The following is a 27,942-nucleotide window of genomic DNA, read 5'->3' on the forward strand; positions in this document are numbered from 1 at the left end:
AATAAAACTCAAAAAAAAAAGAGCAAGGGGTGTGGTAAACCCACTCCTGCAACTTCCACTGTCTGGGAGGAGGCTGACACAGAAAAGGATGCCCAAAGACCTACAAGGGAGGATGTGGCTGAACCCACTTCTATTGGCCTCAAATGAGGAACACGCAAGATGTGTTCTGTAGCTCCTGTCCTACCTGCCAGGTGAGTGGGAAGTCAGGAGGGAAATGAAAAGACCCCCCTACAAACTTTCCTGGTCATTAGAACAACCTTTGAGCGAGAGGGCAGGGACATTGCGGGGCCTCTGGATCCCACAACAGCCAGATTTGTTCTAGTCTTGGTGTACCATGTCACCCAGTACCCGGTAGCTATCCCTCTGAGGACTGTGACTGCGCCCGCAGTGGCCAGGGAACTGATGGGGATCTTTACCCACATGGCTTTCCCCAAGGAGGTGGTATCTGACCAAGGTATCAACTTGATGTCTGGGTACATGAAGGCCATGTGGAAGGAGTGTGGGGTCACCTACATGTTCTCCACTCCCTACCACCCCCAAACGAAGGGGTTGGTTGAGAAATTCAACCAAACCCTCAAAGGCATGATTATGGTTCTACCCAAACCCATGAGGCGTAAGTGGAATGTCCTCTTGCCATGTCTTTTGTTCATCTACAGGGAGACACCGCAGAGGGGGGTTAGTTTCAGCCCCTTTGAGCTTTTGTATGGGTATCCTGTGAGGGGAACGCTCAGTTTGGTTAAGGAGGGTTAGGAGCAAGCTCCCAAGTAGTCTCCCCAGGATGTAGCGAGCTTTGTGCTGACATTCTGTAACCATACAGCCCGCTAATGGAAACTCACAAAGGAGAATCTAGATGCAAGCCAGGAGGACATGCAATACTGGTATGACCAGAATACCACTCTAGTTGAGTTTCAGCCTGGTCAAAAATGTGGGTACTGGAGCCAGTAGAGTCCAGGGCCCTGCAAGATCATTGGTCTGGGCCTTATACAGTGAAGGAGCGCAAGAGTGAAGCCACCTACCGGGAGGACATCAAGAGTCCCGGGAACCCTTTAAGGGTCCTTTATATCAACCGCTTCAAGACCCACTTTGAGAGGTCTGAGATTAACATGCTCTTGGTCACTGAGAATGGGGTGGAAGAGGAGATTGAACCTCTCACCAACTTCCTTTCTTCCAAGGAGCATTAAGGGTCAGTGGAAAGTATGAGCCTCTCCCCTACTTGACCCTAGATCAACAGAGGGACTGGCACCAGTTGCTGTGGCAGTTTGGCACTGTGTTCTCCCTTACCTCAGGAGTCCTTACATGGTGAACCCTTGATATGGATACTGGGGACAGCATGCCTATGAAGAACAACATCTATAGGTTATCTGATAAGGTGAGAGCCAGCATCAAGGAGGAAATCTCTGAGATGCTCACTTTAGAGGGTACTGAGCCCTGTGGCAAACCATAGTCCAACCCAATAGTGATGGTCCCCAAGGCAGCCCCGTCCGGTGTCAAACCTAAACCCCTGTTCTGTGTGGAGTACCGTTGGCTCAATGCAGTCACCAAGACTGATGCACATCCCATTCCGCGAGCTGAAAAGCTCATTGATCGACTTGTAGCTGGCCAGTTCCTCAGCATGTTTGATTTAATGTCTGGGTACTGAGGGAGCAAAAGAGAGGTCAGCATTCTCTACACCAGAAGGTCACTTCCAGCATCAGGCAATGCCTTTGTGGTTGAAGAATGCCCCTACCACATTCCAGAGGCTGGTCACCAGGTCCTGGGTGGGTTGGAGAACTGCAGTGCTGTCTACCTAGATGACATTGGGGTCTTCAGCTCCAGACACTTGCACCACCTCTAGGCAGCACTTTGGGCTGCAGAGTGCAGGCTTGAATATCAAGGCCAGTAAATTCCAGATAGGGCACCTAGTAGGGTGCAGGAAGTTGAAGCCCCTGCAGCCAAAGATTGAAATCATTCTGGCTTGGGAACCCCCCAAGACCCAGACAGAAGTGTGAGCCTTTTAGTCCTCACTTGATACTATAGGAGATTTGTCAAGGGGTATAGAATCCATAATTGCCCGATCCACAGAGCTGTCTTCCGAAAAGCAGCCATGTCAGGTTATATGGACAAAAGCACGGCAGAAAGCTTTTGAAACCCTGAAGGAAGCCATGTGCAAGGCACCCGTTTTCAAGGCTCCTGACTTTCCCATTAATTTTTTGCATAGACAGATGCCTCAGAGCATGACATAGGGGCCCTGCTTCCACAGCTAAATGAAGAAGGCCTGGATTGACCTGTAGCCTTTATCAGTCAAACGTTACTTCCCATAGACCAGAGGTGGAGAGTAATAGAAAGGGAAGCTTTTGCTGAGGTCTGGGCATTGAAGAAGCTAGGGAAATACTTGTTTGGTACTCATTTCCTGGTTCAGACAGGCCACAGGCCCCTCAGATGAGGGGTAAAAATCATAAACTGTTGAGGTGGTCCATCTCTCTACAGGGAGTGGACTTTATGGTGGAACACCTTCCTGACACCATGCCAATGCTGATGGTCTCGCCAGGTTCTTCTGCCTTAATGAAGAGAAGTTCCAAGAGTCGGGTAGTTTTTCCTACTTTCCACTGGGGGGAACACATGTTAGACCTACCATCCTTAGTGTGCTTTCCTCTAACTGTTTGCCTTCTGCCTTCCAGTTTTAGACTGTTTTGCTGACTTTGTTTTCACTGGTTTTAGGACTCTGAGCCTGTTACCACTGCTAACAAGTGCTGAAGTGCATGTGTTCTTTATCTAAAGCATGGTAACATTGTTTTTTCCACAATTGGTATATTTAGTTTACTTAACAATCTCTAGTTAAATGCCCAGGGTCCATAAATTGAATGCTACAATTTGGCCTGAAGCTTTGATTGTGACACCCACTTAAGTAGCATTTTAAATATGTCTCCAGCCTGCCACTACTGAGCCTATGTGTACATTTCTAATCCGCTATGTCGACCTGGCAAGTGAACCTACTTGGCAGGCCCAAACCTGCCTTTTTACTACATATAGGTCACCCCTAAGGTAAACCATGGACAAACCATGGGCAGGTTGCAGTGTATGTAAAACGTGGGACATGTACTTTTAAGTTTGACATGTCCTGGTAGTCAAATGCCCTTAAATTAGTTTTTCCCTACTGCAAGGCCTATCTCTCCCATAGGATAACATTGAGAATTACATATTACAATTTATACATGCTGTTTCCAATTGGGAAAAGATATGAAAACCAAATTTAGTGTCTCTTGGTCCATCATTTAAAAATACAACTTTTGATGATGTTGATTTTTATTTTGTAGTTCTGAAAATGACACTTTTAGAAAGTTGACATTTTCTTACTTAATCCATTTGGTGCTTTTCTGCATGTCTCTGGATTACACGTCTGTGGTGACAGCTGGATTCCTGCATTACCTCCAGAAAGCCACACACAAAGGAATGGTAGATGTGACTGCCTAGTAATCTGCATGTTGACAGTTCCTGCTCATCAGGAGGGAAGGGAGGAGCTGACACTGCACCTGAATGGGTTGGATTCTGTCCCCGCACCTAGGAATGCATACCCTCCTGGAGTGAGTCTGTGGGCCAGGGCAGGAAAGGCCAGCATGTGCACTTCAAAGGACCTCTTTGAAGCCTTCCCACTTTAAAGGTCAATGGGAAGTAAGTACTGGGCCTTTGACCACACCAACTAAGCACAGTGCTGGAAATGAAGACATTCTGCCAGGAAGAAGATCTGCTGTGCTGTAGGAGGGACATCCACTCTGCTAGACTGCTTTGCTGTGTTGGCCTTCTTCACACTGATTGCTGTGCTGTAGGAAGGACTGCCATTTTGTTAGACTGCTTTGCTGTGTTGGCCTGCTATCTATTTCCTGGAAGTGAGAAGGACTGAACCTGCTCTCTATATCCTTGAACCTAAGCATCTCCAAGGGCTTGTTGGTTTGCCCCCTTATGCTGAAGTCTCAGGGTTATGAAAGACTTCACCCTTCATCTTCAACCCAGCACATAACTTTACTTGCTGTAAGTCTTGCTCTGCCAAGTGGTATCAATCCAGTCCTGGGCCCTTGGAAGTGAGTTTCCAGTGCTGCATCTGCCAAGTACCTGCACATCAATGCTGCTGCAGGGACTGGGACCAGTGTATTACACTCAGAACTGCCGCATAGCTGCACCGGAACCAACGCATTGCAGCCACTGCTTTGAGAAGATCAACACATTGCCCCTCCAGCGTGGATTAGCCTGGTGCTGCACCTTCAAAATCTCTGCACCCTTAAATCGACGTTTCACCCACACAACTGACGAATTGCCACTACTGCATTTCGTGGAGTGACCAGCATTAAGGCGCAACCACTTTACCCCATATGTGCATTTTGCTTCTAAGCACTATTTTGACATTTATTGTAGGCCTGGGCTAAATTTCCGCTCCGCTTGCGGAGATTGCGATAATTTGACATTTTCGCGGTCCGCGGACAGCGCGAAAATGTCAAAATTTCCGCATTCCGCAGCTTACCTATTATTTGTTTCTTGCTCGCGCTGTAAAATAATACATTCTCGCGCGAGAGCGCGATCGCCTTACCTGAATCCCCGCGTTCGCCGACAAGTTTTCCCGATCCGGTCGCGTTCTCCATGAGATGTTGGATTGTTGGTAGCCTTTTGCGCTGTCTCGCGACAGTTCACGCCCGCAGTAATGTCATTGGTTGCACGATCACGTCTTTCTTCTCGCGATCATGCACCGCGAGAAGAGTGAAAACAAGATGGCCGCGCCCGCGAGCAGCAGCATGGGTAAGTTGGCGAGCTGCGACCACGCAGAAAATACCGCGAACGGGCGGGAAAAAAACTTCTGCATCTTCGCGATATTTCCACGTGTTTGCAGAGATTTTTAACATTTTCACGATAATTTGCGAAAGTCACTTTCGCAAATTCCGCCTTTCTAAACTAGTGTGGAGTCTTTTTCTGGTGTTTTCACTGTGTTACGTTTTGCAGTGCGCACAAATACTTTACACATTGCCTCTTAAGTGAAGCCTGCCTGCTCTATGCCAAGCTACCAAAGGGTGAGCACAGGTTAATTGTTGCTGTGTACATGATTTGCCCTGGCTAGTGTTGTGATTTCTGCTTGAACATCATGCATACTAAGCCAACCAGAAACCCAATTTCGAACAATATATTTAAAAAAAAAAATTTAAGTTTGTTTAGGAGTTGGCAGGGAGCGATTGGACAACCTCCTACTATTCAATATTTATTTATCTTTGCATTCTGATAAGAAGATCCCTTCCCCTTTCTGAACAGGTTAGCACTTAGAGGTGTCATTACATTTTCCATGTTCCGTGATCAGATTTTAGTCGCAAAATAATTTTACATAACATACCAATTTGTTATTTGGATGGGGTACCTTCAACATTCCCCTTCCTGATATGAAATAGATATCAATTCGGAACCCCACTTCAGGAGCTGGAACAACTTCCCTGACTCCAAAAATAGGATTAATACATTAGAAAAAGCATTTAAGGGTCGCAAAGACTGAATCAGAGAATTTGAGACCCGTAAAATACTTTGTACATCCAGCACTAAACCCATAACTGAGGCTCCCCTAAATATAGGAGTGGGAGTAATTTTAAATACGCCAGAGTAATCGGAGTAATTTCAGTGATTACACATTACTCTCTGACACAGAATTACTAATAAAAAAGCGATTAAGCCCACGTAATTATGAGTAATTTGAGGAGAAAATATTTACAGAAACAACAAATTTAGTGAGTGTGGGTGACTTTTCACACTCCTCTTCATGTTGTTTTTCATTTAGCTCTAATTTCTTTTCAGTTTGGGATGCGATGGTGGATTTTACACTAAGAGTATATAGCTAAATGCTGTGAATAAATTGGGGGGTAAATCAAACGGAAGGAGCACATTTAGAGAGCACAAGTGGCTGCTCGTACTGCCATTCATGTTCAGTTGCATTTAGCGATATTTTTTAGTTCAGAATGAATCTTCGGTTCAATTTTTGAAGCACGGAGGCATTTTTGCGTTAATAGTGATTATGCTGCAGCTAATAATATGAGCTACGCCCACCTTTACCAAAGTATCAACTCAGCTACGGAAAGCTTCATACAGCTGACGACGGCTTCCTTCCGTAACAATGGCACATGTTTAATTTGAAAGAATAAACGGAAGGTGCACACGATCCAGAGTCAAAAAGAATTGATGTAGTTGATTATTCCATAATTAGATCCTTTTATTCAGTCAATCTTTTAAAACTGGCACACAGTCAACGTGTTTCGTTCCTGATACTTTGCCAGAGGGAACTTCGTCAGGGCTCAAGAGTCGCGTGTATTAACCATATGTTCTGTGTGGCATTATTTTAAAACCTCCCTCTCTGTAGAATGAGTGAAATTTCTTACTATTCCTAGATAAGGCGTGCAATAGCAAATTCCAATAGGTTAGATAGTATCCAAGTTCAAGTGTTATTCGTCCATCAGCGGTATAACGGAGTATTATGATAGATACTTCACGACGGGAGGGTGAGCACCAAGTGGCATAATAACCAGCGGCTTCCTTCCGTAACAATGGCACATGTTTAGCTCATGGCTCAGCTGACTCAGCAGAACAAGCATTGGAAATGCAATCGGTCTCGCATTTGTTTGAGTTAGAGCTATTGGCATGGTAAATGGCAATTTTTTTTTGCCTATGTGTTATGGAGTGTATGTATGTGGTGTGTAGTGGAACTATGTAGGTTGGATTGAATTAGTTGTGTAACTGAGTGTCGTGGAATTGTATATGGCATGGTGTGCTGTGGCATTATGTGGCTAGCAATTATGCGGTTTTGATTGTACTGGAAATATGTGGCACCGAAAACCTTTTGTGTATTGCATTACCTAGCATTGATTAGCAAATCATACTCGTCATAGGAAAGTTTTCAGTATGTTTCTTTATTTTTAAATGTGTGATTGTGTTACTTCAAAATACAGGCTGGCTCTCCCAGTCAGATGAACTTCCGAACTCCACTAGAAACACTGTCTTTTACTGAGTGCTTTCCTTTTTTTCAAGAACAAAACAAGAACAAAATAAAGTGGGTCATCTACCTTGTAAATTGTATACATTTCCAATGAGCTTCCTCTGAACCACCAAATCCCTGCAGCAAGAACCGGGATACAAATTTCTTTCCATAAGAATTTGAATAAAATGTATACACATATCAGGATGTAATTTGTAATACTTTTTAGGCCAAAAATAAAAATTAAAAGCATTGGGGAAATATGTGATATCAGACAAGAGCACCAAGCAGGTAAGCCGAAACACGGATCCCGACTTGCAGCGGTACCTCTAGTGTTAAGCTATGGGCAGCTGAAAGGCGAGCTTCCCGACTCGTGTACTCGTCAGCTTGCTTTCCTCGTTGCTAGTAACCACAGCGTGGTTTTGTTATGATATTCTTTGGTGTGTGGGCTAAGTATCCACTGGGTGCAGCTCGTGGCACACGCTTAAGGTTGAGGCCACCGATCATGAACAACCCATATAGCTTTTTGCTCTCTGAAGCGGGCAGAGGGTGGGGACAAGTATTTCGAACATGCCCTATGCCTGGTTCTTTTGTTCACGCAACCTACTCTGCATGCCCTTTGACCTTAAAAAAGTGGGCATGTTCACAGGCTTGGCATTTGGCCACACTGTTCTGCTTTTCCATGCCAGCTGATTCATACTCCTGCAGCCTACATCAGGGGGCGGTCAACACCGAGCATAAACTACAACTTTACCTTCCGTCTTCCATTGGCATGAAGACATGCATGGCAGCCTTATGTACAGGGCATTCATTACATAACCCTGCATGCCAACATGCTAAAAGAGGAAAGTGAGGGATTTAAAACAAAAATCAAGGCAGGAATGTCTTTCCAAAACTGACTGCTATAGAAACAGAGGCGATTTCAGGCGGGATTCAGCCAAAATGAAGTTTGTTAGCTTAAAAAATCGGGAGTGTCCCCTTGGAATCGAGTTTGTTGGTGTGTATGCACGAGGCAATGCAGGGCATGCAGTCCTGTGTGCAAATAGCAGTGCAGGGCACGCAGTCTTGTGTGCACAAAGCAGTGCAGGGCACGCAGTCTTGTGGGCGCAAAGCACTGCAGGGTGCTCAGCCTTGTGAGGTTCCGTATGACACGGGACCGCAGTTTTGAGTGGTAACGAATATGGACGAGTTTGGTATCTACGAACCGCAAATGACGAGTATAATGGGTGTACGCAGTTTCGCTATGCAGTCACGTATGGTTCGTCTCATTTTTGGGTTCGTTCATCTGGACCCTCGGGTTCCAGATTAGATACAGCATCCATTTTGTTTCTTGCCCTCAAGTAGCCAGCGAACGGGCTTTTTGTCCGCTCCGTGACCCTGGGACTCTCAAGCTTACACGAAGGACACATGTTTCTTTGAGGTGACTTTTACGATGAGGGAAACGACACGACTAAGGCAGATGGTCCCGCTCGAGGCTCATCTTGCCGCGCCGGTCTATTGTTTCAGCCATGCATGCATTAGACATGGGGTCTTTGACCCCTCTATCAAGTTTCCTTTATTGCCCCCAACACTCTCTTCTAACCTGTTGTGCATCCTTGTCCTTTCCTTGCATCTGTTTTTCGTCCTTCCTCTTAATGTGTTTATGGTTAGGATGGAATGTGTTTATTGCGAAGGAAATATGTTTTTACAGTTGGGAACCGGCAAGACTGTCGTAATTATGTTCCGGCCTCCTGAGACATGAACGCGACCCCTTTGAAGTTTATTGTGGGAACTGAGTTGTAACCTTTGTTCGCCATACTGCGCTATGGCAAAGACCTGTATAAAAGGAGCGATCCACATTTGCAATTTGAAGCAGTCTCCGAGAACCTACACGTTGTGTACTTCTTGTGACCTCTGTATCCCTGCAGTAAATAAACGCTGATCTCTGACGTCGCTGGAAGTGTCCCGTGTCTCTGTGTTTAGTACGCCAGAACAGGTAACCCACGAAGGTTTCAGGTGTTGTTCCCTGGCACCGCTGGGTCTTAAGAATAACCCAGTCCTTCAGTTGGCGCCCAACGTGGGGCGACATCAACGGTACCGGTCCAAAGCCCGACGATCGTGAGGAACTTCGTGTGAAATCTCCGAGGGAAGGTGCACCCCGCTTCATCGATCCAGTTGTCGAAATAAGTGGCCTGACGTCTTTTCCCGCGAAGATCCCCGCCTCCTGACGGCTGCGACGGACCGATGCCCTGACTGTCGACCTGTTTTGGCGCCTGGCGTAGTCCTTTGTACGGCGAGACGATCGACGGGCCTTCCTGGTGACGCCATTGTTCTCTCAGTTAAGTATTTGTGGGTCGCTCCCAGTGTTGCTTTGTTGTTTGCATGGTTCCATAGCATTCGTGGTTCTTAGTAGTTGGGTTTTATTTGACGATTGCAATTGCCAAAACCGAGGGTCTTGCATTTTTGTGAGGACATCGTAATTCGATAACCCTTGAAGTTTGTAAACTCGGTTAGTGTGCACGATGCCTGGCCGTAGTACTTTGTTTGGGTTTCTCAAATGTTGCAGCATGGATTCCCGGCTGGAGGATTCATGTCCGATACCTCCGGTTGGAACTCCGATTTACGAGCTCTATAGTCGTCATGGCGTGGGTCCTATCGTATATAATGAATATTGGGTCCGCTACACTAAAAAGGATGGCGTCCTCAGTTGGCCATCTCATGGTAGTTTCGAGACTGCCGTTTTAGATAATTTGGAAGCTAAATTGTTTAAAAAGAAAGCTAGGCCGGCCATGTTTGATTCCTTCCGGTTGTGGCGGAAAGAGGCCAAGCAGAAAGAAATCAAACAGAATAAGAAAAATAAAAGAGAAGGTGTTATTGCAGTGATGCGAAATGCAGAACAATATCAATTAGACAAAGATGAGAAAGAGCAGGAAGTTAGTGCTCGGCTACACCATATGGCAGTGGATAAGTGTTATCCGGTGCTACCTTCTAATATCGATAAGACAGGAGAAGAAGCGATGGAGGATCCGCTCTTGTCTTATCTGATGAAATCGCCACCTCCCTATGCTCCCGATGTTATGGGTCCCGTGCGTCCACCTCTTCCTCAAAACGCTGTTTTGGCGGCTGCTGGTCAGCCCGCCGTTCCTCTCGTACTCCCGAATCCCCTTGGGCCCCAGATCGTACATCCTCTCGTTCCGGCTTCTCTCCCTACTGCGCTTTTCCAAGTCCCTCCTCAGCCTGTTGTTCCCGTTGCTCCTGCTGCTGCGTCTACTTCTACTGTTTCCACCCCTATTGTTGCTGCGCCCGCATCTTCTTCCTCTTCTCCTTCTGTTCGTAGTCGTCTTTTGACTGCTGTTGCTTCTCTTTATTCTCCGCTTTTTGGGCCGATACTTGGCTCGACTCTTTCAGATGTCGCTCAAAGGCGTAGTCAGCTTCCTGATGGTAGGGAACGTGAATCGTTGGTGAAAACGGCACGTAGATGGATTCGTAACCCTGTTAAATACACCTCACGTGTAGTGTTTGAAACGTTCTCTCAGTTTAATGTGCCTACGCAACGATTTGTGTTTGAAGAACTGTGTAACTCGTTGAAGGAGGAGTGGGACGATGATGTGACAGATAATGTACCGTCAGAGGTTTCTGAGCTGCAGCATCGGTTTGCCTCGGGTGTAATCGTAGGCGACAAAGTTCGAGAGGCTTTAGAGCGCTTGTTATCCTTTCGATGTACAGTGCAACCTCGTGCGTTGTTTAAAGACGAGACCGCAGAATGGATGGCACAACCTGGTCAATATCCTATGCGAGAAGTTCCTCCGGTATGGATGCCAGGTGATCCTGCTGCTAACCCTCCTGTTCCAGGCCGTTTCCAGAGAGTGTGGATACACCTCCCTTGGAAACGATCGGAAGTTTTACAAGTGAAGCAATCTTTGCCCGATCCCCGTAAGAATCCTGCAGTTTATTATAAGGAGCTGTCCCAATTGGTGGATGCTACTGTTATGAACTTAGCCGATATTGATATGTTGTTTGGCAATGTGGTGCCTCAGCCGATTTGGGCAAAAATTCGTCACGAGAATCACGCAGCCGAGTTAGGCGGTGACTGGGCTGCCCTTACGGCGGCAGATGCCCAGCAGGTCGGTGGGGCTAAACCTGAACAGCTTATTGTGGCTTTGCCTCAGAGGATAATTACCCTTATGAAAACGCTTATGCCAGCGATGCGCGTCAATTGGGACAAATTATCAGCATGCAAGCAAAAGAGGGATGAAAGCGTTTCTGATTTCTTTACGAGATTCGAGGAAGCGTTTGTTGATCATAGTGGTCAGGACATGGGATCTGAGGGTGGTCAGCGGCTGTTTGTTGATAAGTTTGTATCGAACTTGCTGCCCGACCTTAGCAACAAGTTGAAGAATTCTGAGAGTTCGTGGGCTGTTTCTACCACTGCCCAAATATTGGCTACGGCCCAATATTACGAAAACAGAGAAAAAGAGGAAAGTGAGCGTGCAGATAAGAAAACGAAGGATCTTAAAACTAAGGTCTTATTGCAGCAAGCCTATCCTCCGCGTTCGCATTTCAGTGATACACAACAGCAAAATAGATCACAATCACAGTTCTCCAGATCGCAGACGTGAAATGCTTCTCCCGCACCTCGTTTTGTGCTGGGATATAATCAATGCGCATATTGTCGTGGGGAGGGCCATCTGAAGTTTGATTGTCCGGTTCTCCGTGATAGGAACAATGGTGTGTCGGCTCGAGGAGGACGTAGTGGCCCTCAACAGGCTTCCCGTGGTAGAGGTCGTGGAGTTACCCAGAATCAGGCCGAACGCTTTGCAACGTCTTCGGACTCGCAAAATTGTTTCGATAGGCGCGAACCATCGTCCGGTCGGTCTGCACAGTATCATGTGGATGACTGTTATGTTGAGTGTGATGTTGATACGGATGGTATCTACTAGGACAGCCATAGACAAAGGAAGGGAGAAGTATCAGTTCCGGTTGATCAGAGAGGGCCTTATGTTGCAGTAGCCACTTTGGGCGTCGTTGAGCCTTTTCTGTTGGACACTGGTGCAGCAAAAAGTTCCATCATGCATTCGAAACTCCCTGGCGCGCCTTTGTCTGGCTTAACGAATGTTTCCGTTGGATTTTCTGGCGCCCCCGTTAGCAATCCAGTTTCTAGCCCTTTGCCCCTTACAATTGGGTCTCATGAGCTAGAAGCTCCTTTGATTTTGACTACTGGTTGTGGTGAGAATCTTTTGGGTCTGGATTTGTTGAAAAGGTTACATGCGACTTTGTATTGTTCTCCTACGGGTGTGGAGCTTACGTTGGGTAAGAGCGTGATTTCCCCTATGTATTTATCGATCGACAAGCTCCCACCAGAATTGAGATCTCTTCCGGACTCCTTGTGGGCGACAGGTCCCAATGACGTGGGCCTGTTGGATATACCACCTTATGTTGTCCAACTGAAAGTTGGTGCGCGTTTGCCACGCATACCCCAGTATCGTATTTCCCTTGATGGTGAAAGGGCACTATTAGCGATCATTTACGACTTGATCGGTAAAGATGTTATTGAGGAGACACGGGGTAATGTGTGCAATAGTCCCGTGTTGCCTATTCTGAAACGAACGGATCCCTCCAAGCCTCCTGTGTACCGTCTAGTTATCGACTTACGGGAGGTGAATAAGGTCGTTGTTCCGCAGTTTCCTGTGGTGCCAGACATTACAGCTTTACTGACTCTGATTCCAGACACTGCGTCATGGTTCTCGGTCATCGATCTGAAGAATGCGTTCTTTAGCATTCCGATTGCTGAGGAAAGCAGAGACTTGTTTGGTTTCTCATTAGCTGGTCGCAGCTTCAGATTCAAACGCGCACCACAGGGCTACTGTGAGAGTCCATCAATCTACAGCCAAGCTCTTAAGAGCCAACTTGATGCGTTTGTGTTACCGGCTGGTGCAGCCTTGATTCAGTACGTTGACGATCTGTTGATCGCTGCTGACACCGAACAGCTTTGTAGGACTGCTACAGTGTCACTGTTACAGCATCTTTGTGACTTACATCATAAAGTGTCACCTTCCAAACTGCAATATTGTTGTCAAGAAGTAACCTACCTAGGTCACTTATTGTCAAAGGCGGGAAGAAGGTTGACGCCTGAAAGAATTGCAGCAATTGCTCGAATGTCTGTGCCAACAACTCAGAGAGATGTGCGTGCCTTTCTAGGTATCACGTCATACTGCAGACAGTGGATCCCGAACTTTTCACTGTTAGCGAAGCCATTGGTAGCTCTCACGTGCAAGGACGTTTTGACTCCTTTGCCTTGGACGGAGGAATGTCAGAACAGTTTTTCTGAATTACGTGATTCATTGTGTTCGGCTCCTGTGTTAGGTACTCCTGATTACAGTAAGCCTTTCACATTATACGTCCATGAGAGGGACGGTTGTGCGTTGAGTGTTTTAACGCAACAATTTGGTGGTAAGCAGCGTCCGTGTGCATATTTTTCCTCGACCTTAGACCCGGTAGCTAGAGCGTTGCCGAGTTGCTTGAGGGCGACAGCGGCAGCGGCGGCGTCTATTCGACAGTCCGCAGGCCTGGTCATGGATAATATGCTCATAGTAATGGTTCCGCATGCAGTTGATACGCTCTTGAATCGGACAAAGACTCAACATCTGACGAGTGCAAGGTTGTCTGGGTGCGAGCTGACCCTTTTGGCAAGTCATATACAGATTAAACGTTGTAATGTACTGAATCCGGCGACATTGTTGCCGATTAATATGGAATCAGATGATGTGCTGCCACATGATTGTTATTTACGGACTGAGGAAGAAACAAAAGGTCGTGTGGACCTGAAAAACACCCCCTTGGCAGATCCCGATGGTACTTTGTATGTGGATGGTTCTTGCTTCAAATTGCCGAATGGCGATGTGACGACTGCGTATGCTGTAGTGACGTTGAGCACGGTTGTGGAAACTGCGAGATTGAATCAGAATTCCGCACAAGCGGCAGAGTTAATTGCATTGACAAGAGCGTGTGTTTTGTCGAGGGGAAAGCGAGTGAATGTGTTTACTGACAGTCAGTACGCGTTTGGTGTTGCGCATAATTTTGGAAGATTGTGGAGAGAAAGAGGATTTATGACATCGCATGGTACGAAGATCCAACACGGGCAGCTTGTGAATGATCTTTTGGATGCACTTACATTGCCTAAACAAGTGGCGATCGTTAAATGTAGTGCACATCGGAAAGTGACGGATGATGTTGGTCGTGGTAATGCGTTTGCGGATGAGATTGCTAAGGAAACGGCTAAGAATCTTGCGACTCGAATGTATGCCACGAGTTCAGTGAGGTGGCCGACGGAGACTGGTATGTGTGAGAATACTGTTGAGAGTGTGAAAGCAATTCAGAATGAAGCTACTGAAGCTGAAAAGACCAAGTGGAAAGAAAGTACAGGAAGATTGGATATGCATGGATGTTGGGTTGACCTGACGGAATGTCAGAGGTGGATGTTACCAGATGCGTATGTATTAGCTGTTGTGACGATGGCTCATGGGTTGTCACATATTAGTGCGAAAGGAATATGTAAGTTCTTGTCCCCTGTATGGAGGAATGAGGGTATTGCTAAGTGTGCCGAAAGAGTGGTTAAGAATTGTATGGTGTGTTTGATGCACAATCCCGGAAAAGGTACCCCCACTCCGCCTGGTCATTTCGCTCCTCCTGCTTGTCCCTTTGAGGTTATCCAGTTGGATTTTATCCATATGGAGAGATGCAATAACCTGAAGTATGTTTTGGTTGTGGTTTGCGCGTTCTCCAGATGGATTGAGGCCTATCCTCTTAAGGATAATACTGCCCTGTCCACAGCAAAAATCCTGCTGAAGGAGTACTTTCCTAGGTACGGAATGCCACGGATTGTGTGGTCGGATAATGGAAGCGAGTTTGTGGGAAGTGTGATGCAGAGTGTGTGTAAGGGCCTTGGAATTCGGCAGAAATTCCACAGTGCTAATCATCCTCAGGCAGCGGGTTTGGTTGAAGGGTACAATGGTACCCTAAAGCTGAAACTCGCTAAGATCCAAGCTACGACTGGTCTGTCATGGCCTGATGCCTTGCCTCTGGCTCTCCTATCGACCAGAGCAACCGTACACTCTCGAGTAGGGCTTAGCCCATATGAGATTGTGTTCGGTCGCCCTGCGAATATTTGGGGAGTCCCGAGGCCTAGGGCTTTTGATAGTCTTGAGTATCCAATGTTGATTGATTATCTGCATGATTTGACCACTAAACTACGGTTAATCCATCAACAGGTCTTTGAAGCTCTACCGGCGCAGACAGAGGGTTCTGGACACCAGCTCCGGCCAGGGGACTGGGTGGTTACCCGAAATTTTGGTCGGAAACGTAACTTGGAGCCAAGATTCGTTGGACCCTTTCAAGTTTTGTTGACGACGAGGACAGCGGTTCGACTGGAGGGCCGGAAAAACTGGGTCCATGCCAGCCACACAAAGAAGGTACCGATCCCTTTACCAACTGACGGTTGGGTGAGGACTGGGATTTCGGCCACAGAAACTGAGACTCCTTTGCACTTTGTGCCGTTTAGTGACGCTCAACTTGTGGATGAGGATTCGTCACTGCCAAACCCATATGTGGAGTCATCAGTAGCAGAAAACCCAAGGTCTGACTCGTTGTCCACTTCATCGAATCCTGTTGCGCCAGCTGAACAATTGTTTGTAGAGCAAACTCGACCTGGAAGAAATCGATACTTTCTTCGTTCAAGGACTAATAAAAATTATTAGTATGATGGTTTTTGACGTTACGAATATTGTGGACAATTACATCCTTTCTTTTTGAGTTTTTATGTGCCTTTCCACTGCTAAGAGATTTGTAATAAATTTGAAAGTTTCGAGGAAACCTCTCCATCCGGGTTACCGTAGGGCCGTGCGGGTACTTCTTTCTGTTTAGCAGGTTTCTGACGCTAGGTCGGTTACTTTTGTCGATCTCTGGGAACTCCTGGGGATTGATAATCGCTATTCAGAACGAAGTGCGTCAAGTACGTCACGGACGGTTTGTAGAGGATGGCATTCTCTAAGCTGTTGGAAGAAGAAAGGGTGTCGGCACGGAGATCAGAGTTATGGAGGGTTGTACGAACAAAATGTTTTTTGTTTCAGGTGTTTCTACTGTTTCTGACTTTATCTATGCTATTGGTGGGTGGAGTGTATTTTGGAGTATCGTTGTTCTTGCCTTCTGTTTCACCTACCTTTTCTCCTAACCTAAGTTCCCTTACCACTGTCTCCCCACATTCCTTTCATCCTTTGCCTCAGCATGAGCAGGTTAGACGTGCGGAATTCATGAATAATTCCTTTGTTCAACTTCTACATCAGCATCAGTTGGTGGTGAATACTACCAATTGTTGGGTATGTGGTTTAATGCCACACACTATGGATAGGGGTATTCCGTATTTGGTCCTTCCTTACAGCTCCCAGGGTTCAGCTCGAGCATTCCAAACTATGTTCCGTAGTGCACTAGATTCCTACCCTAGTCGAGAGCCACGGTCTGTCAATTTTGGTCCTGGGCCGTACCACAAGCCTTTGGCGATAGCCATAGCAGATCTGGATAGAGATGTTTTTGATGCATCACTCATTCCAGATGAAGAAGTGCAGGCCTATAAGGATCTGAGTGAGACTGAATATAGTACGTCAGTGGGTGATAGACAGCTTAAGAGCTCGTCCCCGATATGGATTGTACCGCACCTTGGTAATTTCTGCTTGAAAGGTTTGGGTCGAAATCCGAGAGCACAACTTGGGAACAGTGCTTGCACTGATACCTATGTTCTACCCATGCTCTCCTCCCCTGTTTTTCTGACTGCTAAGGGCACCTATTTTGTATGTTATGAACGCGCATATACATGGTTACCCCGCGACTTTTCGGGTACCTGTTATATTGCGAATCTTTTACCTCCGACTTTCACAGTTGCTTCAGACTACCACAGAACTAGAGTCGTGAGAGGCGTTATTAGCAAAGAGGACACTGCTGGTCAAGAAGCGGGAGACTTCTTTAAAGGTTTCTTGCCGTTTTGGGGACCTATGGTTAATAGTAGGAACCTAAGACAGTTGACCCGTGTAGTTGAGTCGACTGCTAATATTACTGCAAATGCCCTTGGTAATCTAACAGCTGAACTACAGGCGGATAGACTCATGACGTTGCAGAACTGTATGGTTCTAGACGTTGTTCTTGCAGATAGAGGGGGTGTGTGTAAAATTATCCATTCGAGTTGTTGCATTTTTATTCCTGACAATGCTCCAACTGTATACCAAGCCATCTCGAAGTTGCACAAGATTTCCGAGTCCATACACGTGGACGAAGGTAATTGGACGCTCCTAGGATGGTTGTGGGGCCTGATGTCAACCTGGGGTTGGAAGATTCTAATGATCGTAGGGGCTGTTGCAGCGTTTCTGTTCACGTGTTGTCTTTGTGTACAGTGTGGTCCTGCCTTATGTGGCCTATGTGCTGCGACGTGTATAAGGCGGCCATCTGTTACCAAGGAGACATTGATGAATAGGATGATGTTCCAGCAGCAGCTGAACGATCTGATGAATATTGACATAGATTCAGATCTTGACTAGTGCTTGCCTACATGAGGGCAAAAGGAGGGTCTGAGGTTCCGTATGACACGGGACCGCAGTTTTGAGTGGTAACGAATATGGACGAGTTTGGTATCTACGAACCGCAAATGACGAGTATAATGGGTGTACGCAGTTTCGCTATGCAGTCACGTATGGTTCGTCTCATTTTTGGGTTCGTTCATCTGGACCCTCGGGTTCCAGATTAGATACAGCATCCATTTTGTTTCTTGCCCTCAAGTAGCCAGCGAACGGGCTTTTTGTCCGCTCCGTGACCCTGGGACTCTCAAGCTTACACGAAGGACACATGTTTCTTTGAGGTGACTTTTACGATGAGGGAAACGACACGACTAAGGCAGATGGTCCCGCTCGAGGCTCATCTTGCCGCGCCGGTCTATTGTTTCAGCCATGCATGCATTAGACATGGGGTCTTTGACCCCTCTATCAAGTTTCCTTTATTGCCCCCAACACTCTCTTCTAACCTGTTGTGCATCCTTGTCCTTTCCTTGCATCTGTTTTTCGTCCTTCCTCTTAATGTGTTTATGGTTAGGATGGAATGTGTTTATTGCGAAGGAAATATGTTTTTACAGTTGGGAACCGGCAAGACTGTCGTAATTATGTTCCGGCCTCCTGAGACATGAACGCGACCCCTTTGAAGTTTATTGTGGGAACTGAGTTGTAACCTTTGTTCGCCATACTGCGCTATGGCAAAGACCTGTATAAAAGGAGCGATCCACATTTGCAATTTGAAGCAGTCTCCGAGAACCTACACGTTGTGTACTTCTTGTGACCTCTGTATCCCTGCAGTAAATAAACGCTGATCTCTGACGTCGCTGGAAGTGTCCCGTGTCTCTGTGTTTAGTACGCCAGAACAGGTAACCCACGAAGGTTTCAGGTGTTGTTCCCTGGCACCGCTGGGTCTTAAGAATAACCCAGTCCTTCACTTGTGTCCATGAAGCAGTGCAGGGCACGCAGTGCTGTGTGCGCAAAGCAATGCAGGGCATGCAGCCCCCTGATCAGAGCCCGCCGTGTTAAGCCTCTGTGAGCTCTTACTTAAGGGCTGGCCGGAGGACATATCCTGGGCTCACTCACTGACCGTTGTATAAAGCCGGCTTTTCTTGACCTTTTGCTATGTGCTAGGAATCGGAGTTTTGTTGACAGAGATGGAGTGCCTACTGAGTGAATGGCGGGTGCAGTTTTTATTCCTGCGCAGCCGTCACAGTTCATACATGTGGCATTTAGCCACACCCTGCACAAAGTGTGCTTCTGATCAAAGCTGTGACTCTGCTAATGCTGTTTTCTAAGTTCACAGCCTGTGTTTATGTTTTTTGGATTCAGACTGCACAATACTGTTTACTATTTAAACATATACACAGTAGTACAGGCATTTACCACTTGACATCTTCTGGGTTCCTGCAAAGCAGCGTACTCTGAATGTGGGCGGGACAAGCCGGGGAGGGGCGTGGAATCAGCAGCACCACGCAAGCTGCAGAAGAGAAAAGAGAGTCCCAGAAGCACGGGGATGCAGTTGCAGCCCTCAAGAGAGTGAAGAGCAACAGCTGACCACTAAAAGTCAAACCCAAGTGTAAACAACACGTTGTATATGTGCCCACCCTCAGTAAAAAGTCACCCCAGCGACCCCACAAGCTTGCCACCTCTCACAACCTAGAGCACCAGAGAGCTCTGTTTTCCATTTCAGACACCAGGCAAGTAGCACTTTCCTCACCTGTTCCACGTTTCACTGCACAAAATGTATCTTTCGCTCTGTCTTGTGGGCAGACAAGCCTGGAAGGGGAGAGGAATCAGCAGCATCAGTCAGGCTGCAGGGACGAAATGAGCCCAGGAGGGAGGAGGAGGCAGCTGCAGCCCAAGAGGGAGCAAAGAGCAGCTGTTCAGAATAAAATACCAAGATGTGAGTGAGAGGTGGTTTTCTGGAAAGGGCACAGTAGGTTAAGTGAACTGGGGGCAACAGCAAGGACAGAGCAAAATACAAAGTAGTGCACTGAAGGAAAACATATGGCCCTCAGTGAAAGGATCCATGTAGCAGAGCCAGTCTCTAGGGCGGAACAAAACAGCTCAAAGGCGGGACAAATGGATGTCATGGACCAACCAAAACAAAGGAATTTGTAAAGGCAGTGGAAAGATCCAATGGAAAGAGCAGTGTGTGTTTAAAGTCCATAGACTGAAAACCCCATGTCTCGAAAAACAGTACAAGCACTGCCTAGGCGAGACCTGAAAAAGAGCTTGGTATTGTGGTGGGGATCCTGGGCACAAACTTTGTATTGATGATGGTGGCAGGCCCTTGCATGGTAACAGGAGCCCTATGCTGGTAGGTCTAGCCCCAGCTATCTACCCATGAAACGTGCTCCATGCAGGCACGTATTGTGATATATACCCTGTGTAGAAACCACTATGTAGCTGTGATAGCCCAGATCTGAGGGAAGTTATAAGATCTGAGGCCAAAGAGCTGGTTTTGATATTGGGGAAGGCCCACCATCCCATTTCCATTACAATAACCTGAACTGGCACTCCTTTACTTGGCCTGGATGGAAGGGGAATCGGTGTTGGGCTACCCACCGGGAACTGAACGATGAAAAGAATGTGGAGTGCTAGGGGGCCTGTCAAGCACTATCAGGGGTATCTGTTGCAGCATGACTCAGGAAAAGGGGTAGTAGAGGGACCATTTGCAAGCGCCTCTTATGTTACTGCACGAACATATCTGTCCCTTCTGAGTAAATGGATCTTGAGAGAAGGCGAATCTGGATTGGCCAGTTGACGTCATCGTGGTGGGCACTGCTGACGCAGGTCTAACTGTATAATGAATTCCCTTCTTTTCTTTGGATTAATGGAGTGCATGATAACTCCTACGAAACATTAGATCAATGTTAGGACATTTTCTGATAACAACTACATGTATATCTTTATATCATGAGGAATAAATGTGTTTCGTTGAGAAACTGGATTTATGTGTTTTGAACACAATTATTAAACGTTAACTATTCTACAGATGTGACCATATAATTATGGTGATAGATGCACCTAGATTTGATTCGAAGTCAGGCTCGACTTTCCTGATGGAGGACTTGACCTGACCGCCTTATCTATTTTCTCTTCTCATTTAATGAGCATATGCCAGCTATTTTGCCTAATTGCATTAAACCTCAGTGAATTCAGCATTCGATTAAGGTTATGGCTCTTTGCTATTCAGTGAATCATTTGTGGAACCACCCATGAAGAAATTAAGCACATGCCGATGAACCCTTAATAAGGACACCAGCCTTATTAATATGTTCTAAATCAGGTGTTTGAATTATTTGGGCATCACTTAATTATCATTAAATATTTCAATTAAATATTGGTGCAACAAGCCATCTAATATTAGATTTGCTGATTGATAAAGTTAACTCTTTTCACATTAGCATTTTTTCAAACAGATGCTTTCTTAGTGGGAAAATGTGTTTCACCATTTAATGATTGAAGTTGTGATTCTTGCCACTTGAAACGTGCAGCTGAAACTGACAAGGAGACTGCACCAAATATTTTCATGGTGCAAACACTGGCCTCTTAACGTAGCTATAACTCGCGCCATTGCCAACGAATTATCCCACAATTCAAATCACACATGATATGTTCTATAACATCATTAATAACATCAATGCAACATTTCAAATTACAAAATTGATGACACAATTGTGCATGTGCATGCGAGTTATAATTACTTGAGTGCCTAAATTAGTGGAGTACAGTTAGGAAGGAACATCAAAAAATAGAATCCATGAAATCTTTCCTTCAGGTTTCAGTAACCTTTTATTTTTTTCTTATTTCAAATTTGCTGATTCTTCAACGAGTTGCTTCAATCGACAAAACAAAATCGATTTGTAGATCACAGTTGCATTTTCTATAGATCAACAGCCTTTCTGCCTATGCGTTTCGTCCTTCCCTTAGGACTTCATCAGGGTATGAATTCCATTAATTCTTATTTCTCATAATTTCTTCAATACTCCTCTTTTCACTATGTTCAAAAGATAATCACTTGAAAATAATCAATTATTATTTTTCTGAAATCCTTCAGTCCTCCTCCTTTCACTAAGTTCAAAATCTTTCACTCTATCAATCTTATTTCACAGCGATCCTCTCTCCTGCCGCGGGCCCGTTTCCAATGGTACCCCTCCCCAGTGGATCGATGCTTGGGGATCGCCACAGGAGGGCAATCCCCAAGCAGGGATCCACCCACTAGACACCAGGGAGGTGGGAGCGGCCCCTTGGGCAAGGGCTTTTGCTCCCCCCAGTTTATTTTGGCAACATTTAGTCTTTTTGCCCCCCCTGGGGGCAGATGGGGGCAGTAGTCCCCATCTGCCCCCCCGGGGGGCAAAAAGCCCACTAGACACCAGGGAATTTTTTTAAAAGTAAAAATAGGGGTGGGGCCGGCCCATGCCCCCTCCCCAATTATTACAGTCTTTCTGCCCTGGAGCATTGGCCACTAATCTGCCCCTTCGGGGGGGGCAGAAAGCCCACTAAACACCAGGGATTTGTTTTTAGTTTTTTTTAGGGTGAGGGCACGCCAATGCCCCCGCCCACCCGCCACCATTACAGCCTTTCTGTCCCCCTGGGGGCAGATGGGGCATTGTCTCCTAATCTGCCCCTTCAGGGGGGCGGAAAGCCCACTAGACACCAGCGATATTTTTAAAAACTAAAAATAAGGGTGAGGGCTGCCCAAAACGGGCATGCCCATGCCCCCACCCCCCCAATTATAACAGTCTTTCTGCCCCCAAGGGGGGACAGATGGGGCATTGGCCCCAAAATTATCCCCCCGGGGAAGGCGGAAAACCCACTAAATGGCAGGGATTTGATTTTGCACAATTTGTTTGAGGGTGGGGGCTGCCCGAAATGAGCATGCCAATGCCGCCAACCCCCCACCACCATTACAGCCTTTCTGCCCCCCCTGGCGGGCAGATGGGGACAGTAGCACCCAATCTGCTCCCGGGGGAGGGCAGAAAGGGTGGGGGCTGCCCAAAACGGGCATGCCCATGCCCCCACCCCCCAAGTATTACAGATGGGGCATTAGCCCCCAAATTATCCCCCCCGGGGGGGGCAGAAAACCCAGTAAATGCCAGGGATTTTATTTTGCACAATTTCTTTTAGGGTGGGGGCTGCCCAAAATGAGCATGACAATGCCGCCAACCCCCCGCCACCATTATAGCCTTTCTCCCCCCCCTGGTGGGCAGATGGGGACTGTAGCACCCAATCTGCTCCCGGGGGAGAGCGGAAAGCCCACTTGACGTGAGGGTAGGGGTTGGCGGAATTTGCGAAATCCACTTTCGCAAATTATCGCGAAAATGTTAAAAATTATCGCAAACACGCGGAAATATCGCGAAGATGCGGAAGTTTGTTTCCCGCATGTTCGCGAGATTTTCTGCATGGTTGCGGCTCGCCAACTTACCCATGCGGTTGCTCCTGGGCGCGGCCATCTTGTTTTCAGTTGTCTCGCGGTGCATGATCGCGAGAAGAAAGACGTGATCGCGCGACGCATGACGTCACTGCGGGCGCGAACTGTCGCGAGACAGCGCAAATGGCTAAAAACAATACAACATCTCATGGAGAATGAGACCTGATCAAGAAAACTTGTCGGGGAACGCAGGGATTCAGGTAAGGCGATCGCGCGCGCGCGAGAATGTATTATTTTACAGCGCGAGCAAGAACCAAATTATCGGTAAGCTGTGGAATGCGGAAATTTTGACATTTTCGCGCTTTCTGCGGAACGCGAAAAGGTCAAATTATCGCAATTTCCGCGAACGGAACGAAATTTTAGCCCAGGCCTACGTGAGGGATTATTTATGCGCCTATTTTTTTTAGGGTGTGGGCTGCCCGAAATTGGCATGCCAATGCCCCCACCCTTCCCCCCTCAAAAATGACAGTCTTTCTGCCCCCCAGGAGGCAGATGGGAGCTGTAGGGGGGATGCAGAAAGTCCACTAGAAACCACAGATTTTTTTGTTTTATATAGGGGTAGGGGCTCCCCAAAATGGGCATGACAATACTCCAATCCCATCCCCAGAGAAATTCCAGTCTTTCTGCCCCCCCGGGAGGGCAGATGGTGGAAGTGGCCCCTGATCTGCCCCCTGGGGGGGCAGAAAGCCCACTAGGAGCCAGCGAGTATGCAGGCTTTTTTTATGCGTGGGGGTGGGGGCTGCCCAAAATGGTCATACCAATGCCCCCACCCCCACAAAAAATATCCACAGCCTTTCTGTCTCTTTAGGGGCATATCGGGATGAAACCCCCTTCCCCGATTCCCCCCCAGGGTGGCAGAAAGCCCACTGGGCTCCGACTTTTTTTTAGCAATATGCCTATCTGTGGATTTTGGGCCCTAGCACAGCTGGCACATAGGGAAACCTAGCAAACCTGTACATTTTTGAAAACTAGACACCGAGGGGAATCCAGGATGGGGTGACTTGACTGGCTCTCACCAGGTTCTGTTACCTATAATTCCTTGCAAACCTAAAAATGTGTCCAAAATAACACATTTTCCTCACATTTCTGTGGTGGAAAGTTCTGGAATCTGCGTGGGTCCACAAAATTCCACGCACCCCTCGTTTCCCAAAGTCTTCCGAGAAAAATGGTACCTCACTTGCGTGGGTAGGCCTAGTGCCCACGTCAGGCAAGGGCCCAAAAGCTATTGAGGAGATATAAAAATTACCGATCACAAAACAACCTGGTTTTGCAAAGGGGGTCCCATGAGTTTCTGGCCCTGGGCTTGGCAGCCATCTAGCATTCCCCTGGGTCACCCGGTAAAAATGGTGCCTCACTTGTGTGGGAGGCCCAAGTACCCGCGACAGGCAAGTGTCCAAAACGTAGTGTGGTGACATCAAAATTGCCTATCTCAAAACCAAGATGCTCGGCGGCCATCATGGGAAACCTACAAAACCCATACATTTCTGAAAACTAGACACCCGGGGGACTCCAGGGAGGTATGGCTTGTGTGGATCCCCCAAAGTTTCCTTACCCAGAATGCCCTGCAAACCTCAAATTTAGCTGAAAATATCACTTTTTTCACACGTTTTTGTGTGGGAAAGTTGTGGCATCCCCGGGCTGCCACAAATTTCCTACCACCCAGCGTTACCCCGCGTCTCCCGATAAAAGTGGTGCCTCACTTGTGTGGGAGGCCCAAGTACCCGCGACAGGCAAGGGCCCAAAATGTATTGAGGCGACATCAAAATTGATCTCAAAATGATCTGGTTTTGCAAGGGGGGTCCCCTGGGTTTTTGGCCCATTGCTCGGCGACCACCTAGGGAAACCTACCAAACCCACACATTTCTGACAACTAGACACCAGGGGGATTTCAGGGAGGTATGGCTTGCGTGCATCCCCCAACGTTTCCTTACCCAGAATGCCCTGCAAACCTCAAATTTAGCTGAAATTTTTTTTTCCACACATTGTGTGGGAAAGTTGAGGCATCATCGGGCTGACACAAATTTCCTACCACCCACGGTTTCCCCGGGTCTCCTGAAAAAATGGTGCCTCACATGTGTGGGAGGCCCAAATCCCAATGATAGGCAAGGGCCAAAAACGTATTGAGGCGACATCAAAATTGCCTATCTCAATATGACCTGGTTTTGCAAGGGGGGTCACCTGGGTTTTTGGTCCGGTGCTCGGCGGCCACCAAGAGAAACCTACCAAACCCACACATTTCTGAGGGTGAGCGGGGGAACGCTGGGTGGTAGGAAATTTGTGTCAGCCCAGTGATGCCACAACTTTCCCACACAAAAAATATGTTAAAAATGTGATTGTTTTCATCTAACATTGAGGTTTGCAGGTATCCAAGCAAGCCATACCTCCCTGGAATCCCCCGGGTGTCTAGTTTTCAGAAATGTGTGGTTTGGTAGGTTTCCCTTTGTGGCCGCCGAGCACCTGGCCAAAAACCCAGGTGACCTCTCTTGCAAAACCAGGTCATTTGAGGTAGGCAATTTTGATGTCGCCTCAATACGGTTTGGGCCCTTGCTTGTCGCGGGTACTTGGGCATCCCACACGAGTGAGGCACAGTTTTTAGCGGGAGACCAGGGGGAACGCTGGGTGGTAGCAAATTTGTGTCGGCCTGGTGATGCCGCAACTTTCCCACACAAAAAATGCGTGAAAAAGAGGAATTTATGAGCTAAATTTGAGATTTGCAGGGCATTCTGGGTAAGGAAACATTGGGGGATCCACGCAAGCCATACCTCCCTGGAATTCCCCAGGTGTCTAGTTTTCAGAAATATGTGGGTTTGGTAGGTTTCCCTAGGTGGCCGCCGAGCACCGGGCCAAAACCCAGGTGACCCCCCTTGCAAAATCAGTTCGTTTTGAGGTAGGCAATTTTTAATGTTGCCTAAATACGTTTTGGGCCCTTGCCTGTCGCGGGTACTTGGGCCTCCCACACGAGTGAGGCACCGTTTTTATCGGGAGGCCCGGGGGAACGCTCTGTGGTAGGAAATTTGTGTCAGGCTGGTGATGCCACAACTTTCCCACACAAAATGTGTGAAAAAGGTGATTTTTTCAGCTAACTTTGAGGTTTGCAGGGCATTCTGGGTAAGGAAACGTTGGGGGATCCACGCAAGCCATACCTCCCTGCAATCCCCAGTGTGTCTAGTTTTCAGAAATGTGTGGGTTTGGTAGGTTTCCCTAGGCACTTTGCCAAAAAATGTTATTTTTTCACAGCAAAATTTAGGTGTGTCCACGATACGTTTTGCGCCGTTTTCTGTCACGGGCACTAGGCCAACACACACAATTGAGGTACCATTTACCTCGAAAGACTTTGGGGAAAACGGGGTGGGTGGAAATTTGTGGATCCACGAAGATTCCAGAACTTTCAACCACAGAAATGTGGGGAAAATGTGTTTTTAAAAATATTTTTTAGGTTTGCAAGGGATTCTGGGTAACAGAACCTGGTGTGAGGCAGTCAAGTCACCCCATCCTGGATTCCCCTGGGTGTCTAGTTTTAAAAAATTTATAGGTTTGCTAGGTTTCCCTAGTTGCCGGCAGAGCTATGGTTAAAAAACGACAGCTAGGCACTTTGCCAAAAAAGGGTCATTTTTCACAGCGAAATTGAGGTGTGTCCACGTTGCGTTTTGCGCCGTTTCCTGTCGCGTGCACTAGGCCGACCCACACAAGTGAGGTACCATTCTTCTCGGAAGACTTTGGGAACATGGCGTGGGTGGAAATTTGTGGATCCACGCAGATTCCAGAACTTTCCACCACAGAAATGTGGGGAAAATTTGTTTTTTTGGGCATATTTTTAGGTTTGCAATGGAGTCTGGGTAACAGATCCTGGTGGGAGGCAGTCAAGTCACCCAATCCTGGATTCCCCTGGGTGTCTAGTTTTCAAAAATGTATAGGTATGCTAGGTTTCCCTAGGGGCCGACAGAGCTTTGGTTAAAAAACTACAGCTAGGCACTTTGCCAAAAAAGGGTTTTTTTTCATTGTGAAAATTTGGTGTGTTCACGTTGTGTTTTGAACCATTTCCTGTTGTGGGCACTATGCCTACCCATACAAGTGAGGTACCATTTTTCTCGGAAGACGTTGGGGAACACGGGGTGGGTGGAAATTTGTGGATGCACGCAGATTCCAGAACTTTCCACTACAGAAATTTGGGGAAAATGGGTTTTGTTTGGCAATTTTTTTAGGTTTGCAAGGGATTTTGGGTAACATAACCTGGTGGGAGGCTGTCAAGTCACCCCATCCTGGATTCCCCTGAGTTTTCAAAAATGTATAGGTTTGCTAGGTTTCCCCAGTTGCCGGCAGAGCTATGGTTAAAAAACTACAGCTAGGCACTATGCCAAACAAGGGTCATTTTTCACAGCGAAATTGAGGTGTGTCTACGTTGCGTTTTGCACAGTTTCCTGTCGCAGACACTATGCTGACCCACACAAGTGGGGTACCATTTTTCTCTGAAGACATTGGGGAACACGGGGTGGGTGAAAATGTGTGGATCCACGCAGATTCCAGAACTTTCCACCACAGAAATGTGGGGAAAATGTGTGTTTTTTTGGCAATTTTTTAGGTTTGCAAGGGATTCTGGGTAACAGAACCTGGTGGGAGGCAGTCAAGTAACCCCATCCTGGATTCCCCTGGGTGTCCAGTTTTCAGAAATGTATAGGTTTGCTAGGTTTCCCTAAGTGCCGGCAGAGCTATGGTTCAAAAACTACAGCTAGGCACTTTGCCAAAAAAGGGTCATTTTTCACTGCGAAATTGAGGTGTGTCCATGTTACGTTTTGCGCCGTTTCCTGTCGCGGGCACTAGGCCGACCCACACAAGTGAAGTACCATTTTTCTCGGAAGACTTTGGGGAACGCGCGGTGGTTGGAAATTTGTGGATCCACATAGATTCCAGAACTTTCCACCACAGAAATGTGGGGAAAATGTGGGGTTTTTTGGCAATTTTTTAGGTTTGCA

Source organism: Triturus cristatus, chromosome 4_1 (assembly GCF_964204655.1).
Source record: "Triturus cristatus chromosome 4_1, aTriCri1.1, whole genome shotgun sequence".
NCBI lineage: Eukaryota > Metazoa > Chordata > Amphibia > Caudata > Salamandridae > Triturus > Triturus cristatus.